The following is a 16206-nucleotide window of genomic DNA, read 5'->3' on the forward strand; positions in this document are numbered from 1 at the left end:
GCAAGAAATCCAAACACACAGTGCTACCTCAACGTTTGGTTTTCCTTCCTGTCTTCCTTCCCTCCCTCCCTCCTTCTTTTCTCTTTCCTTTTCTTCTTCCTTCTTCCCTCCCTCTTTTCCTCCTCTTCGTCCTTTTTCCCCTTCCCTGTGCCATCCTTCATTTCCTCTATTTTCCCTTCCCTCCCTTCTTCTTTCCTTCCTTCTTCCGTCCTTTGCTCCTCCCCCCTTTCTCCCTCTTTCTCCCTCTTCCTTATTTCCCTCCCTCCCTCTTTACCTGTCTCCCTCTTTCCCTTCCCTTCTTCCTTCCATTCCTCTCTTCTTCCTTTTTTCCTTCTTTCCCTTCTTCCTTTTCTCCCTTCCTCCCTCTTTTCCTTTTCTTCTCTCCCTTTTCCTTCCTTCTTCTCTCCATCTCTTCCTCTTCCTCCTTCTTTTCCTTCTTTCCCTTCTTCCATTTCTCCCTTCCTCCCTCTTTTCCTTTTCTTCCCTCCCTTTTCCTTCCTTTCTTTCTTCTCTCCATCTCTTCCTCTTCCTCCTTCTTTTCCTCTTTCCTTCCTTCCCTACCCTTTCCTTCCCTCTCTCCCTCTTTTTTTCCTTCTTCTCTCTCTTCCTTTCTTCTTTCCTATTTTTCTTCCTTTCCCTGTCATTTTCTTTCCTAAGAGGAGAAACACCAGTTCTCAGCTGCTCTGCGTTCTTGGCGCCAGACGCTATTCTCCATGTGTACACAAGTCTGAGTCCTGTGTCCAAACATAAGACAGAAACGTGATCAGGGCTGGGGAGAGAGTGGGGGGTGGGGAGAGGACAGGACTTGACAGGTCTTCTGCATCCCAAGTCTCCAAGATGCAAAGGTAAAGTCAGGCTCTTTCCTTAAAGGTTACATTTCACATTTTAATTGCCTCACGTGGAGGCTGCTCCAAGCTGGGGCTCCCCTAGCCTGCTTGGCAGCCCTCCCAGCTAGCTGATGCTTAGGTTTCCTGTGGAATGCCTTGCCCCTCCCTCCAGTGCCATGAGAATTGGGGCAAGAACACAACAAATGCCAATGAGTGGAGCACTAAGTGAGGCTGCAGTACTAGAGGGATCTCGTTCTAGCCCTTCATGCTTACACCGACTAGAGTAGATGCTTCTGCCAGTTACTATTGCTATTTAACAAACCACCCTAAGACTTAGAGACTTAAAACAATGTTATTGTCTCTTAGGTTCTGTGAATAGAGTGGACTCAGCCGGATGTTTTTCACTTGGGATCTCTCCAGCCATCATAGCCAGGTGGTGGCTGGAGCTGGAGTCTTCTGGAGGTTCAACAAGGCTGGACTTCCGTGATTTTTTCTTGCTTTTGTTTTCGTTTTAGTCAGAAAAACATTTATCTTGGTATCATGTCTTTTTCAAAAGTGGGAGGATGCAATTCTAGACCAGTGGCTGGCTGTTGACTGGGAGCTGAGCTGGAGCTGTCCAGTAGAGTGCCTAAGCATGACTACTCCACAGGGCTCAGGCTTCTCTCAGCATGGATACTGGATTCTGAGACTGTCCTGAGGCTCTTGAGAGGCTGAACATTCCAAGCACAAGCATTCAAGAAACGTTCCAGGGGAATCAGGAAGAAACTTCATGACCTTTTGTGACCCAGACTAGAAGTCACATAGTATTGGTTTCTCCATAATCAATTGTTCAAAGCAGTCACAAGCCCACCCAGATTCTAGAGGAGAGGGCATAATAGATGCCACTGTGCAATGGGAAGAGTGCCAAAGAATATGGGGGACATATTTAAACATGGCTACAGTGTTTAAAAAAAGAAAAACACTTTGCTTATTTTACTTAATTTAAAGGTCCTGATTATGCCAACATCTAAAACACCAACCTGTTTCTGCTACTATGTCTGGGGGGTGGAGGGGAAGTGCAGCATTTGAAAAGAGTAATGGATGTCACACTTTTAATATTTCAGTTGTCCTTTTAGGGCTCAGGTGACAAACCAGAAGTCCCCAATATAAATGGAGCCTGCCATGGGCTTTACAAAGAACTGGTTCAATACTTTAAAACTTGGAGATTTCATATAAAACTGAATTTTCAGTATCTCTTACAAAATCAGATCTGGCAATATAAGCTCTGCATTCACTCAAGGCAACAGCAGCCTGGTGCTGAATGGTGACTTCCCCTTTTAGATAGGATTGATGTATACCAATTAGCCACAGTCCCTACCCAGCCCTATTGCCCTTAACATTGAAATTAAATACTAGTACTCCTTTATCCACATGGCTATATTGGTTTTTTTCTTGCTTTTGTTTTTGTATCTTGCTACCATGTGTTTATCAAAAGTGAGAGAATATAACACTAGACCTTGAGGGCAACATAGTCAACACAAATGGGAAAAGGCAGTTTTTATGGACATAAAAAACTTCCTATATTGTTTTTAATACACACCAAAGATGATCTGTGCTGATTTTTCTCATAGTCCTTCCTTTCTCCTTCCTTCACCCTCGCTTCTTCCTCCATTCTCTTTTCATCCCTCTCTTCCTCTCTCCCTTCCCCCACTTTCCCCTTCTCCTTCTCTTTCTCTCTCTCTCTTTTTTTCTCTTTTAGCAGAAGATCTGATAGATTCTTGTTAATAACCCTGAATTTATTTCATGTTTAGTCTTAAGCTATTACTTGAGTTAAAACAGTTTTTCTCTCTCCTGATGTTTGTTTTTTATATGACAGCCAACAACATAAAGAAAGATTGGGGACCTCAAAACACTATCTTCAGTATAACAGACACATCAAAAGGCCTCCTGGATGAGCCTAAAGTAGTCTCCCAAAAGGTGTGGGTGGTCTGCTCTCCCCAGGGAAAGACCCCTTGCCAGCCCAGCTCTGGGCCTTTTTCGTGGTGTTTATATGCATTCCAGACCAGAAGAGGCAGCTACTCCAGAACCACCACTCCAGCTGGTTGTTCAAGGTGCAGCTTACTAGACAATAGGCAAGCAGTTTCTTCTGACTGACAACTCTATCATGTTCACATTTGGTGCTCAGTGCTTGGCTACAGAGTCTAGCCCCTTGGCCCTAGAGAGGCCTGTCACCTGTTCACACTTGGCTTGGGGATTTCTGTTCCATTCATCCACCATTTCCAGACTTCCCTTGATTGATTCCAGAAGTCAGTCTCTCTCTCTCTCTTCTCTTCTCTTTCTCTCTCTCTTCTTCCTTCCCTGGAAGCGTGGGTTCAGCCCTCTTTTCCTATGTTTACAGTTCTCCTTGATTGTCATTTGGACTTGGTTCATTCACTGCAGATGACCATTTATAAATATCTGCATTCCTTTAGCATAGACCACAGTTTTCAGAACTTCTCTCCTGGATTCATTTAAGAAGGAGGGGCTCCTTTGAGAGGAAGTCTCAGCACATTCAATTCCTAAGTAGTCCTAAGAACAGAAGGAATGAGCTAGAACAGAGATCAAATAACCATGCTCAGTAAGGATACACATTGGTCCAGGTCTTTCTCTGCAGGGTGGCCCCCCAGTCTGGCTCATGATGGAGCCCTGTGAGAGGGCACCCATCCAGCCAGGGCCTGGAGCCATGCAGCTGCACGCATCAGGCACTATGAGGTAGAGGAGCCAAGGGCACAAAGGGATGAGGGTGCTGCTTCACTTGTCTCCATGTCAAGAAAACAAATATTTTGGCATAAAATTTCCCTTCTAGTTTGTTCTGATTTGGGAAGGAAACATTTTTCTGAATCATTTCCTCAGGGGAAACCCACCTATCTCAAGAAGGAAAGTATTCCTTCTGAGCTTACTATGCCACCTTGACTCATAGAGGAGGTACATCTACAGGGTCATGAAACTGATTTCTAGATTGCGACAAAAAGCAGCTTGCATGCATGCATGTATGCTTGTGCATGGATGTGCATTCCTGGGTGTGGGGGCACGTGTGTGTGTCTGTCTTTGGGGTGTGCCTGTATGCACATGTGTCTGCGTGCATATGTATGTGCATGTATATGGGCATGTGGGTCTGCATTTGCATGTGTGCATGCCAGTTTGTAGACATTTATGTGTGCATGTGTTTGTGCTCATGTGCGTGCGCATGTACATGTGTGTTCATGTATTCATGGTTGTACATGCATGTGCATGTGTTAGCATTTGTGTGCATACGTGTGTGTGTGCACATCTGTGGATCATAACAGATCACAGAGGAGCCTAAGGGGAATGTGGGAAGGCAAAGGCTGTTCTCCCTGGAGCCTGCTAAGGTGGGTGGGAGAGTGGGTAGCTTCCAGGCATGCTGTGAATTCCACACAGCACCCTCCCTGCCGTGCCTCTCCCACAACTTACTGCTCACTGGCATCAGTCACCATGAAAATAAGAGGTGAAATCATTCTATGTGTCCACATGCCCATCCTCAGCTGAGGCTAAGTCATCAGGGTGGCAATTAGATTGTCTCCAACCTTACAGCCCCCCTGCCACAGGAGAGACCCACGGCCAGATGTCTCTTCCCACTCCTGCTCAGAGCCTCACTAGACTTTGCACTGACACCATAGGTGTGGTCATTTCCTATTTTATGACATAAAAAAAATCCTAAATTTATGAAGTTAACCAAGAAGGAAGTGATTTGAATTTAAAGATTTGGGGCAAGTACCCTAAATTCTCTGAGCTTCAGTATCCTCATTTGTGAAATGACGATAATAGTATCCTCTTCCTCAAAGGACTAAATGTATATGTGGCTGGTCAGTAGATGCATGTAAAACTAGCCTGTTACATGGACTGAAGTTGATGGGGTGGTAATAGGAAACAGACTGTTGCTCAAACACCTGCATTCGCACCTGTCACCATCAGCTCCCCGTTCCCTATCCCTTGACATCTTACTCAGCGCCCATACCTTCCAGGAACCTTTGAGGATTCAATTGCCCAGTCTGATCCCCTCAGGCCCGGCCTAAGGTTTGGCAATGGGAAGGACAATCTGTTGTCTCCTCCATCTCTCATTCCTCAGCCCCTCTCCTTGGCTGTTTCTTGGTCTTCCTGTCTTCTCTGACACACTGGAGTCTGAGCAGAGAGGTGGGAGAAAAGAGTACAGTCATACTTCCCTGTCTACCCTGTAATAATCCCATCATTGGCTGTCTCTAGGAAGGCTCCCAAAGGATGCCCCCTCCTGGGGCATTTCCATAGGTGTTTGGGTAGCCTTGAAACATCCTTAGCACTGCACTGTCTCTGTTGCGGGCCTAACAGGAGCTTCCCTGTAGGATTGTTGTGAGGTTTACATGAGTTACTGTAAGACTGTACAGTAACAAGGCACCCTCTCAACTCCTGCCCAGTCTGGTTCACCCCCACAACCTCTCTCTGCTGGGACCCCTCACTCTAGCAGGCAGCTCTCTTGGGTAGGGACTCTTTGAAACAGTGCCAGCCCAGTTACCTTCTACGGAAGACACTTGGTCTCCAGAAGCTCACTCACCCTTGCCATTCCAAGTCCTAGGAGTGCAGTTTTGCTACCTTTTTCTGCCCTCTCTCCCTCACTTGCCATCACAGGTGATTCCAGCCGCCCTTCCTCCTTCCAGATTCTCCAGGCAGGAGGCAGTTGCTGGTCTCTGCTGGAGAATGCTCCCAGCCTCCTAGGGACAGCTCAGGCTATCCCTAGAATTCCAGTGCACAGGTTGAGCAGGTCCATAGGTTTCTGCAGCACAGGATCAGGCCTCTGAAGAGGGTTGCCAGGTGCCCCTTCTGGCGGGCTCTATTGCACAGATAAGAACACTTCTCCTGAAGACCCTCAATTGGTTGGTGGCAGAGGTGTTGTGGGAAGTGGAACCTAGGAGGAGAAAAAACACTATGTTTCCCTCCAGGTGACCCCCCCACTCCCACACACATCTGTATAACCCCCTCACATGTCTAAGCAGCCTTCTTACATAGGCTGATGGGGCCGAGTGGGAGATGCTTATGGGACAATTTTTCACTTGCATGCCTCTCTAGAGAGACAAAATTTTGAAAAAAGATGAGTATGGTGGTTGAGAGTGGAGGCTTGGGGACAGAGTGTGTTCAGTCCCAGGATTCTCAGCTGTGTGCCCTTGGGCAAGTTACTACATCTCTCTGTGCCTCAGTTTCCACAATTGTGAATGAGGACATAACAGGACCTTCTCTACAGGATTGTTGAAAGGGTTAAACAAGTTACTATAGGACTGGGGCTTCATAGTGCCTGGTACATATTGGGTACTCAATATATGATAGTAGTGTGTGAGTCTTCCCATCCAGTTGGCAGACACCTTTAGTCCTAAGGAAGAGATGGTACATTTGGGGGCTGAAAGTGTCCATCGCACAACCCAGCTTCAGTGGACATTACAAACTTCCAGTCAAGGAGATTTGACTCTATCATTCTCCTTCTTTTAAGCTTTCGGTTGCTCCCTTTATATTAAGCCTAAAGTCAAACTTCCCTCTGTTCCACTGAACTACCTGTGATTCTCCCAAGCTTGCCACACTCACTCTTTTTTTTCTTTTTTCTAGCTTTAATGAGGTATAATTGACAAATAAAAATTGTATATGCTTAATGTGTACAATGTGATGTTCTGATATATGTATACATTATGAAATGATTACCACAATCAAACTAATTAACATATCCATCATCTCACACAGTTGCCTTTTTTGGGTGACAATAATTAAGTTCTACTCTCTTAGCAAATTTCAAGTATACAATACAATATTGCTAACTATAGTCCCTATGCTGCACATTAGGTCTCCAGAACTTATTCCTCCTGTCTAACTGAAACTTTGTACCCGTGGACCAACATCTCCCCATTTCCCCAATCCCACAGCCCCCAGTAACCACCATTCTACTCTTTGCTTCTATGAGTTCAACTTTTTTAGATTCCACATGTAAGTGAGATCATGCAGTCTTTCTGTGACTGACTTATTTCACTTAGCATAATGTCCTCCAGTTTCATCTATGTTGTCACAAATGACAAGATTCCTTCCTTTTTTAAGGCTGGATAGGATTCCATTGTGTATGTATGCCATATTTCTTTTATCCATTCATCTGTTGATGGACACTAAGGTTGATTCCATATGTGGCTATTGTGAATAATACTGCAATAAACATGGAAGTTCAGACATCTCTTTGATATGCTGATATCATTTCCTTGGGATATATACCCAGCAGTGGCATTGCCGGATCATATTGTAATTCTGTTTTAGTTTTTTTGAGGAAACTCCATACTGTTTTCCATAATGGCTGTACTAATTTACATTCCTCCCAGCAGTGTAAGATGGTTCCCTTTTCTCCATATCCTCAGCAACATTTGTTATATTTGGGTATTCTGATAGTAGCCATTCTAACAGGTGTAAGATTATATCTCATTGCAGTTTTGATTTTTCACTTCTCTGATGATCAGTGGTGTTGAACATTTTATCATTTACCTATTGGTCATTTGTATGTCTTCTTTTAAAAAATGTCTATACAGGTGTTTTGCCCTTTTTTTTTTTTTTCTGAGATGGAGTCTTGCTCTGTCGCCCAGGCTGGAGTGCAGTGGCACGATCTCAGCTCACTGCAACCTCTGCCTCTCGTGTCCAAGCAAGTCTCTTGCCTCAGCCTCCCGCATAGCTGGGATTACAGGCGTGTACCACCACGCCAGGCTAATTTTTGTATTTTTAGTAGAGACGGGGTTTCACTGTGTTGGTCAGGCTGGTCTTGACCTCCTGACCTCAAATGATCCACCCGCCTCAGCCTCCCAAAGTGCTGGGATTATAGGCGTGAGCCACCGCACCCAGCCATTTTGCTCATTTTTAATAGAGCTATTCGTTTTCATGCTATTAAGTTGTTTGCATTTTTATGTATTTTGAATATTAACTCCTTATTAGATTATGGTTTGCAAATATTTTCTCCCTTCGCCCTGTTGTTTCCTTTGTTGTGCAGAAGCTTTTTAGTTTGATGCAATGTCATTTGTCTATTTTTGTTTTTGTTACCTGTGCTTTTGGGGTCATACTGAAAAAATCTTTGCCCAGACTAATGTCATGAAGCTTTACCCCTATGTTTTCTTCTAGTAGTTGTATAGTTTCAGGTTTTACATTGAAACCTTTCATCCATCCATTTTGAGTTGATTTTTGTGTATGGTGTGAGATAAGGGTCTAATTTCACTCTTCTGCATGTGGATGTCCAGTCTTCACAGCATCACTTATTAAAAAGATTGTCCTTTCTCCATTGTGTGTTCTTTTGTCGTGCTCACTCTTGCTGTCAGGCCTTTGCTCATGCTATTTATTCCTGCTGGAAACATCTTTCTCCATCTCCTCCACCAGGGTAGGCTTCATTTAGTGTGGCAGCCATGGGAAGGCACTGCCCAGACCTCCCTTCAGTGGAAAATGCCTTGGGAGTAATGTAAATGTCTGACAGCCTCCGAGTGCCACACCTTCAGGATCCACTGCAGAATTCCTGCCGGGGCAACCCTCTCTCCAGGCTGTTCCCACCCATGACAAAGCACAGGGAGGAGAGGTGGTCAGGACTAGCCCTGGGTCATTCCTGCCTTACATGGGACCTCTCTGATGGGCAGTCTGTGCTCTGGGGATTCCCATCAGCCTGGCTGAGACTTTCTCAGAGTTGTGCTGCCAGCTGAGGCTCTCCCAAACCACCCCTTCTTCCTTCCCCTCTCCTTCCACAGGGTTACACCTGCCTCCCTGTCTGAAGGCCCTCCTCACCTCCTCCTGCTTCCCTCATGTATCCCTCACAGGTGTCTAATTCCATCTAGGTGTCTGCTTCCCATACTGACATTCCGAAGAACTGACATACTTAGCCATCAAGCCTCAGCTCAAGCTTCACTTCTTGGAGGTGTTTCCTACCTTCCCCCAGCTCTACTCAGATAATTGAGGTACCTGCCATGTCCCAGGCCCCTTCTGTGTGCTTCCAGACAACCTTGTAACCACCTCCACCAGAGCACTTTTATTCTGCTATACTCAGCAATTTCGTGTCTGCTTCCCCTAATAACTGAGTACCCTGAAGAAATTTTCCTACTAATCTCTGAATTCACAGCATATAATACAATACCAGGTGCTTAGTAGGTAATGAGGGTTTGTTGAATGAATAAATTATTGATTGAATTATTGAATGAATGGAATAGGAACCAAGGTACAGACCTTATGAATTTGGAGTTACCAGAATGTATGCATGGGAGAAATTCTTCAGAACCAAGAAAGGAAAAGGAAAATAAAAGAGATTTAAAGGAGAATTTCCACATTGTTCTTGGGTTTTGAAAACCTGAATTCTACGGCCTGACCAAAATTTTAAAGTTTCATGAACCAAAATACATGAAACTTTATCTGTTAAAAAACGCTTTTCTTCTTTTGATGAAAACATATCTTTTAGGATGAAAGTTGCTAAGAAAATAGAACCGTTTTAGAGCAATTTGGTTTGTAACTCTCCTGGAATTCAGAGGACTACACTATTTATTCAGAGATTGCTTGATTTCAGAAAATAAAAAACTCAGAGCTAGCTAAAGGAAAGAGGCTTTAGGTAAAGAAGCTGAGGCTGGGCATAGGCGCCAAGGTCATGCAGCACAAGCAGATCTCAGGAGAAATGGCAGCCAAGAGCTGGAAGGGTAATAGCTGAGGTCAGGGCCTCCTAACCTACCAGGTTACAGGCTTGGGGCTTCTGCACACACTCCTGCATAAGACTAGTAGTTCATTGCTGCCTGGAGCAAGCATCCGACCAAGGAGACCAACTAAACTAATTGTGTCCCAATGCCAAAGTGTTAGAAGGAACTTAGCTTGGCTGACTGTCCATGCCTCCTCGCGCTCAGCTGTGGCCACAGAATGTGGTCTCAGAACTACAGAGCAGGGCTTGTGGAGTAAACTGGAAGAGGAGTGCATCCTCGCCCCATCCCCACCTCAAAGCTATAGAGAAGCCATGGAATTAGACCTGGCATTGAAAACCTTGGACCACCGTGAGAGGTAGAAAGCCCCCTAACTTCTCTGCACCTCATTTCCTCATATCCAAGATGTAGTGAGTAGAGGGTGCCTGGTTTGAAGATTTCTTTCTTCCAGAGCCCATACAATTCCATCGCTACACCCTGCTGTCTCCCTAGACTTTTGAAATCATCAATAGCAATTTCTCCCTCACGGTTAGCAAAGCCATGCACTCAAAAAAAAAAAAAAAAATACTACACTGAACATTTTAAGGCAAATTTTTCTTTAATTTCCTAATAATAACAAAAATCATTCAAAGCCACTTTACTGTTGGAAAAGAAATATCTATGCATACACTTATATCATTTAAGCCAAATGCCTTTTTAAAAACATTTCTCAATTAAGTATTCAGCAGAGATAATATTAAGTCTGAAGCATTTCATCCAGTTAAAAATATTAGAGATGAAAGAATTCAAAATGTGGAATATAAGAAATTAGAATGAAAGTACGATAGCATCAGACGCTTGTCCAAAAGGGCAGAACCACAGGTCAAAGCCACATCTCCCTGGATTTGCTGGCATTTAACTAGATGCAAAATGTCAGCACAGAAAATGGCTTGTTCAATGCAAATATTAACAAGAGAGGAGTGTGTCAGTGTGTAAATGCGGCTTCAGCGGAAGCGTGCCTTTCTGACCTACCTCCCACAGTCACCTGGAGGCAACAAGGGAACTTTCTTTTTGCTCATTTTCACCCTCTTTGCTGGTGGTAAAGTTACAGGGCATTTGTTTCATGGAAGAGAGGGAAGACTGAAGCAGGAATCATGAAGCAGCAAGATGGTATTGTTTGCCTGTGTCATGAACTCAGCTTGTTTCTATTCTATTCTATTCTATTCTATTCTATTCTATTCTATTCTATTCTATTCTTACTCTGTTCTATTCTAATGTTTCTTCTGCATATGTTCAGACAAGACTGGCACTTAGCAATGTTAATTTGATCAAGGCCAGGAAGAAGGCAGAAAAGGAAAAAATCTGCCTTTTTTTCTCTCTTCTCCACACTGAGGTTTTAGTAGTAGCTCAAAGCTGCACACTGCCTTTCTGTGCTTATTCTCCTCTGGACAGAGTATCCACAGATTTTCCTACTGGCCCTTTCCCCAGCTCTCTGCACTTGTTGTGTTGCTCTGAAAAGGGAACCTCACCTGTGAGTGGCTCTGATTCGGTGATGGTGGGGGGAATCTTGGAGCTGCTCTTTCAAATACAGAGGGCCTTGATTCTGAGGAATGCAGGAAAGTGATGTCTGGGAAGAATGTGATGGTCACTCAGGCTGAAACCTGCTCATTCTCCTCTGAGGTGGTGTTTTGGTGAACCCACCGTGGGTGGCAGTCAGATCTTCAGCCAGGCAGCCTCAGAAACTGGATACTCTCAGCACCCCGAGAATGGATCAACTCACTCATCCAGCTCAATAGAGACTTAAATATGCAAGCCACGATGACTAATCAGACTAATGCACAGTGATGCCAGACCTTCTCACCAGCCTGACATCACATTCTCTGCCTATGAACAAGTGATATGGGTGGCCATATTTGCTGATGGCAGCTTGGGTTTTAGAACAAAGTCTGGCTTAATTGGAGCATTGAAGGAATTGTTGAAGCAATATTAGGTGATTTGCCAAGTTGCTGGTAAAACTGCTGAACTAGCCTTGAAAAGCAGGTAGAGGTCGGAGAGCAGCTGGGGAGGCAGTCCCAAGCCAGTGAGAACACCAGCTTGTACTGCCAACAGCTGACAGACGTGACTCCTTTGTTCACTGGTGCCTGCTGGGATCTGGATGTTATAGCCACCATGGCTACTGCCTGAAAGGATTTCCCACTGTTCCTAGCTGCTGATTCCAATCTATGGCAGGTATATCTGACTGGCTTAGTCTACGTCACACACGTGTGGCCTGACCACCAGGAAAATTGAGAAGGCAAGTGTCTTAGTTTGGGTTTCTCCAGGTAAAAATCCTGAGGTAAGGATAATTTACTTGGGAATGATTCCAGGAAGTGCCAGTAGGAAGTGGGGTATTGAGATAGGAAAAGAGAGAAGCTGATAAAGGACAGGTCATGAAACTGTAGGCATGTCACCGCTGTGGGCAACTGGGGCTCATTCTTGTTGGGGACCTCTGGGAGATAGTATAGATTCTCTTGGAGTTATCCTACCTGAGGGGCAGGGAAACTGGAGTTTTGATTGACCAGTTCCCACCCATCATTGATTGAGTGTGGCGTTAACACCTGAGCGAACTCACCTTCCCTGCCCATCTAACCTTGTCTGTATCGAGAGTTACATGTGCTTACATTGGCATATACAGGAGTGGTGAGTGCCAAGCACTTATTCGTGGGCACAACAGTGTCTGCTACAATAAGTGCCATGCATTTTTAGCTGCTCAAGTGACAGGTGGGCTCTACCTCCCACCTAGATTCAGAGAGAAGGGGTTCAGATGCCAGGCAACCAAAAATCTGACAACAGTCTCTACTACCGGGTGCTTTTCTCTTTATCGGCCAAACTCTTATTTTTTTCTTCATCTGTTAACTGCCAAAACATGGTAGTTTCCTTGGGAGTAAGTACTTTTTAACATGGTCACTGGGCTCTGTTAATTGGTTCAGGATGACCCCTGACCCAAGATGGGCCAATCACAAGTCTTCTCTGGAGTTTTCTAGACTAGAAATGAGTCAGTGTTTCTCAAGTGGTCTGGAATTTAAGGTACAGAATTGGGAAGCTCTGAGCAGGCACATATTTCACCATGTAGTAGAAGCAGTCTACAGGTGAGAGAGAGTAACATGCACATATTTCACCATGTAGTAGAAGCAGTCTACAGGTGAGAGAGAGTAACATGCACACACAGAAAGAGTCATAGTGGAAAGGAGACCAATGGTTTCCCTGCTCTCCCCAGCTTTCAACTTTCCTGGGATTCTGTGCTCTGATGCATTGTTTGTTTTTTTTTTTTTTTTTGCCTAAGTTTACAACCAAAACAATCCTGATTAATAAGGTGAGCACAGAAATACAAGGAGGAGGTGGAATGATTATTTCAGGCTGTGCTCCCCCATGAGTGGACTCCCCAGATGAGTTGCCACAAGACATGCAAGAAGTTTGTGGAGGAGAGCCTTCAGGGGAGCGAGGGAAGCAAAGCAGAAGAGAGGAGGACCTTGAGCTACAATCCCTCCACTGAGAGGCCTCAGCTGACACCCTGGGGGCTTTGGAGCTGAGATGGCCCTTCAGAGTAGTCCCAAGTTGGGGCAAGAAGTCAGGGCTTTTATACCCCTACATGGCCAGTCATTGAATGTAGGCTGCCCCAGGAAGTGAGTGGACCTTGGACAAAGTAGCTCTCTTCAACTGAGGCAATTCCTGCAGGAGGTAGACTGCTGAGGCCTTTATGCCAAATGGCTCTCAGCAGCTGGAGGAAGCAGTCCTGTGGTTCTGAAGGGAAACCCGGGTGGCACATCACAGCCTCCACTACAAGGACATTAAGAGACATCTCTCAGATAATGCTGAATAAGGACTCTCTCCTCGTGGAGAGGATATCTTTCCAAGCCAATAATAACTATTTACTGGAGGCTGCACATTTAGTACTCCGCAAGCATCATCCTCCTATATCCCCTTGTGAGATTGAAACTGTATCCCTGTTTCACAGAAGGGGAAGTGGAGCTGAGAGAGTTAAGAAACTGGCTCAAGATTACAGAAATAATAAGTGGCAGAGGCAAGATTCAATACACACCTTCCACTCATGAACCGGCTGCTTTGAGCCTCTTTGCCAGGGCTAGGGCTCAGGTAAGACAGTGAGACAGCCAGGGCACAAAACTTAAGAAAGCACTCACTCTCAAGTGCTAACACTGAACTTCTACAACCCTGACAGTGAGTGCCTCCTCAACATGCTGTGCCCTGGTTACCTTGCTCAAGTCACCCAAGTCCCAGAGCCCTGATCTTAGCTAAGGGACCAAGGAAACTAACACACTCAAGGATCCTGAGCCAAGGCACTCTTTCCCCTGGAGTTATTCAGTGGGTCCCTCCGGCCTCTGCCTCTAGGTCTCACTTTTCTGGAAGCCTCATGGCTGATTAGCCCCTTTCTTTTCACAGTCTCTTTCCAAACAGGGCACGAGACAAGGGATTTGATTTGTTAACTTAGCATTTCCTAATTTCCTATCTCATTCCAAGGCTGCCTCCCAGGGCACTCCCCTATTCAGCTTAAGCTGGCATTTTGGAGCTCATTCACTCTTCTGTCAGCCAATCACCATCACAGGGTGAAGCTTCACCCCATATATTATGAATCAGTCCCATTCTACGCACATTGTACCAGTTTACCTGTGAGGGTAGCCCTATAGCTACTATTTGTTAGGGTGGAGGGGGCTTCACAATTGCCTTCATGTATGGACTGCCCCTGATAGGTACTTTTCTGCCTACAAAGAACCTTCAGACTCACACACTCCTTCAGCACATTGCACTGTAGTTGTCACTGGCCTGCCTCTCTCCCCTCTGGGCTCGGATTGTACCCATTCCCTGCAGACATGGTGTATTCCAGCTTCTCCATGGCCTAGGGTACTCAAGATGTATTTCTTGAATGAAGATTAACCAACCCTCTCTAGAGTTTAGCTCAAGTGAATCCACTGTTCCAGCTGGAATGAAAATCATGCCAGGCCTCCATCTGTTTTTAAAAGATAGAAGGGCATTCCTACTCTTTGGGGAGAAACTGCAAGGATTTAATGAAATGTTTCTTCAGTGGAGGCTATGGATGATCTGTTGACATGGTCTAAAAGGTTGTAGGTTGTTTAATGTCTTTCTGTACCATCAATTCTGCACTTTGTACCAACTCAGCAAGTTGGTATGAATTTAGGCTACTGACAAGGACCTCGGAAAATAATGTGGCTTCTGCAGGTTTAAGGAAAGAAAGAACTCAAAAGCAGTGCTAAGAGTCTGATATGAGAACCTCTGTGATGCAGTGATTCCAAGGATTTGGCCTGGGAGGGACTGCAGCAGCACATGTTTCCTGCCTCTGGTGCACCTTCCCGAGGGCTCCAGACCTGCCTCAGAGTGCCAGCCTGGAGACTCCATGAACATCACCTGCCCCATCCCCTGTATTTCTTGTTTCATTAAAAAATCCCCAAAATCACACTGTCTCAGGGCAGCTTTTTCAACCTTGGAGGCAGATGTTGCTCATCTCTGTCAGCTTGATGCAGTGAGAAAAGCAGGCCTTAGAATTTTGGCTTGAGAAGCCTTGAGTGCAACTCTGGATTGGCCATTTACTGACTTCAACTCAGCATTTTCCAAAGAGGATTCCACTGAGTGCTACAATTCTATGGCATATTAAATAGGACTGGTATATTGGTGTATCAGCATCATTGATAATGATGCTGTGTAACAAACAATCCCAAACCTCAGTGGCATACGATGATCAGCATTTATTCTTCACTTGTGCCTCTGCTGGTTGTCTGGGGAAGCTATGTTCCATGTGTCTCATTCCAGGGCTCAGGATGGTGGGGCAGCAGCCCCCGGGGGTGTGCTTCTCTCATTGAGCACAGAAAGTCACAAAAGGGCAAATGGAAGCATGCAATATTTTTTAAGCCTAGGCTTGAAACTGGCACACAATCATCCCCACCTTCATCCCATTGGGCAAAGCAAGTCACATGGCCAAGCCTTTCATCAATGAGACAAGGAAGTTTACTCTTCCCATGAAGATTTAGAGAGACGGAGTGAAATTTTTGTTGTGTGGTAATTTAATCTACAAGCTACATGGGGAAAATGTTCTATGGTCAAATAAGTTAGGGAAATGCTGTGTTTTTAAAATAAGATGAAAAAGAGTTGGGATGTTGGAGGTGGTCGGGGGGTGTCAATTAATCTTTTTAAAGATGTGAGACAGGTCTCAGAGCCTTTAGTGAGTATGTCCATCTTGAATACAGTTGGGAGGCATAGTATGTGAAATGATGTTTTCTGACTCTTTTTCACCATGCTATTAGTGTTCCACCGAACCCACTTTGAGAAAGGTTGCTATAGCTCATGACCAAGTGCCCTAACATCTCTGAGCCCTAGGTATCCAGGTTATTTGGACAGGAACAATGGTATCTATCTCAGAGGATGGTTAGGGGGTCTGACACGAGATAAAGTGCACATAGATGCCTATTCACTCATGAGTTCAATTCATCTGGGACCTCAATTAGAAAGAGGGCTCCCGTAGCATGGGACAGGTTGGATCTGGGCCACAGGAGTTTCACACACTGGATTAGGCAGGCTCTGGGCAGCAGAATACCTATGAAAAGGAGTAGAAAGTCCCTCTGAATTCTGAGTGTGGCAACAGACAGCAGAGGCCTTGAAAATGGGGGAGTGTGAAGGGTTAACAGGGTCGTGGTGTAAAGAGGTTTTTGTTGGTA

The 16206-nt window shown here is 45.1% G+C and overlaps 1 long non-coding RNA gene across 1 annotated transcript in view; it reads right to left on the reverse strand.

The window, feature by feature from the left end:
* Positions 1–3109: 3109 nt before the first annotated feature.
* Positions 3110–16206, reverse strand: part of LOC134809334 (uncharacterized) — a 33776-nt gene continuing 20679 nt past the window's right edge. Inside the window, exons 2-4 of the long non-coding RNA XR_010154792.1 lie at positions 5458–5742; positions 4822–4985; positions 3110–3374 (exon numbers count right to left, since the gene is read on the reverse strand). This is a non-coding gene — a long non-coding RNA (uncharacterized LOC134809334). The remainder of the gene's footprint in view (positions 3375–4821; positions 4986–5457; positions 5743–16206) is intronic.

This window comes from Pan troglodytes, chromosome X (assembly GCF_028858775.2).
Source record: "Pan troglodytes isolate AG18354 chromosome X, NHGRI_mPanTro3-v2.0_pri, whole genome shotgun sequence".
NCBI lineage: Eukaryota > Metazoa > Chordata > Mammalia > Primates > Hominidae > Pan > Pan troglodytes.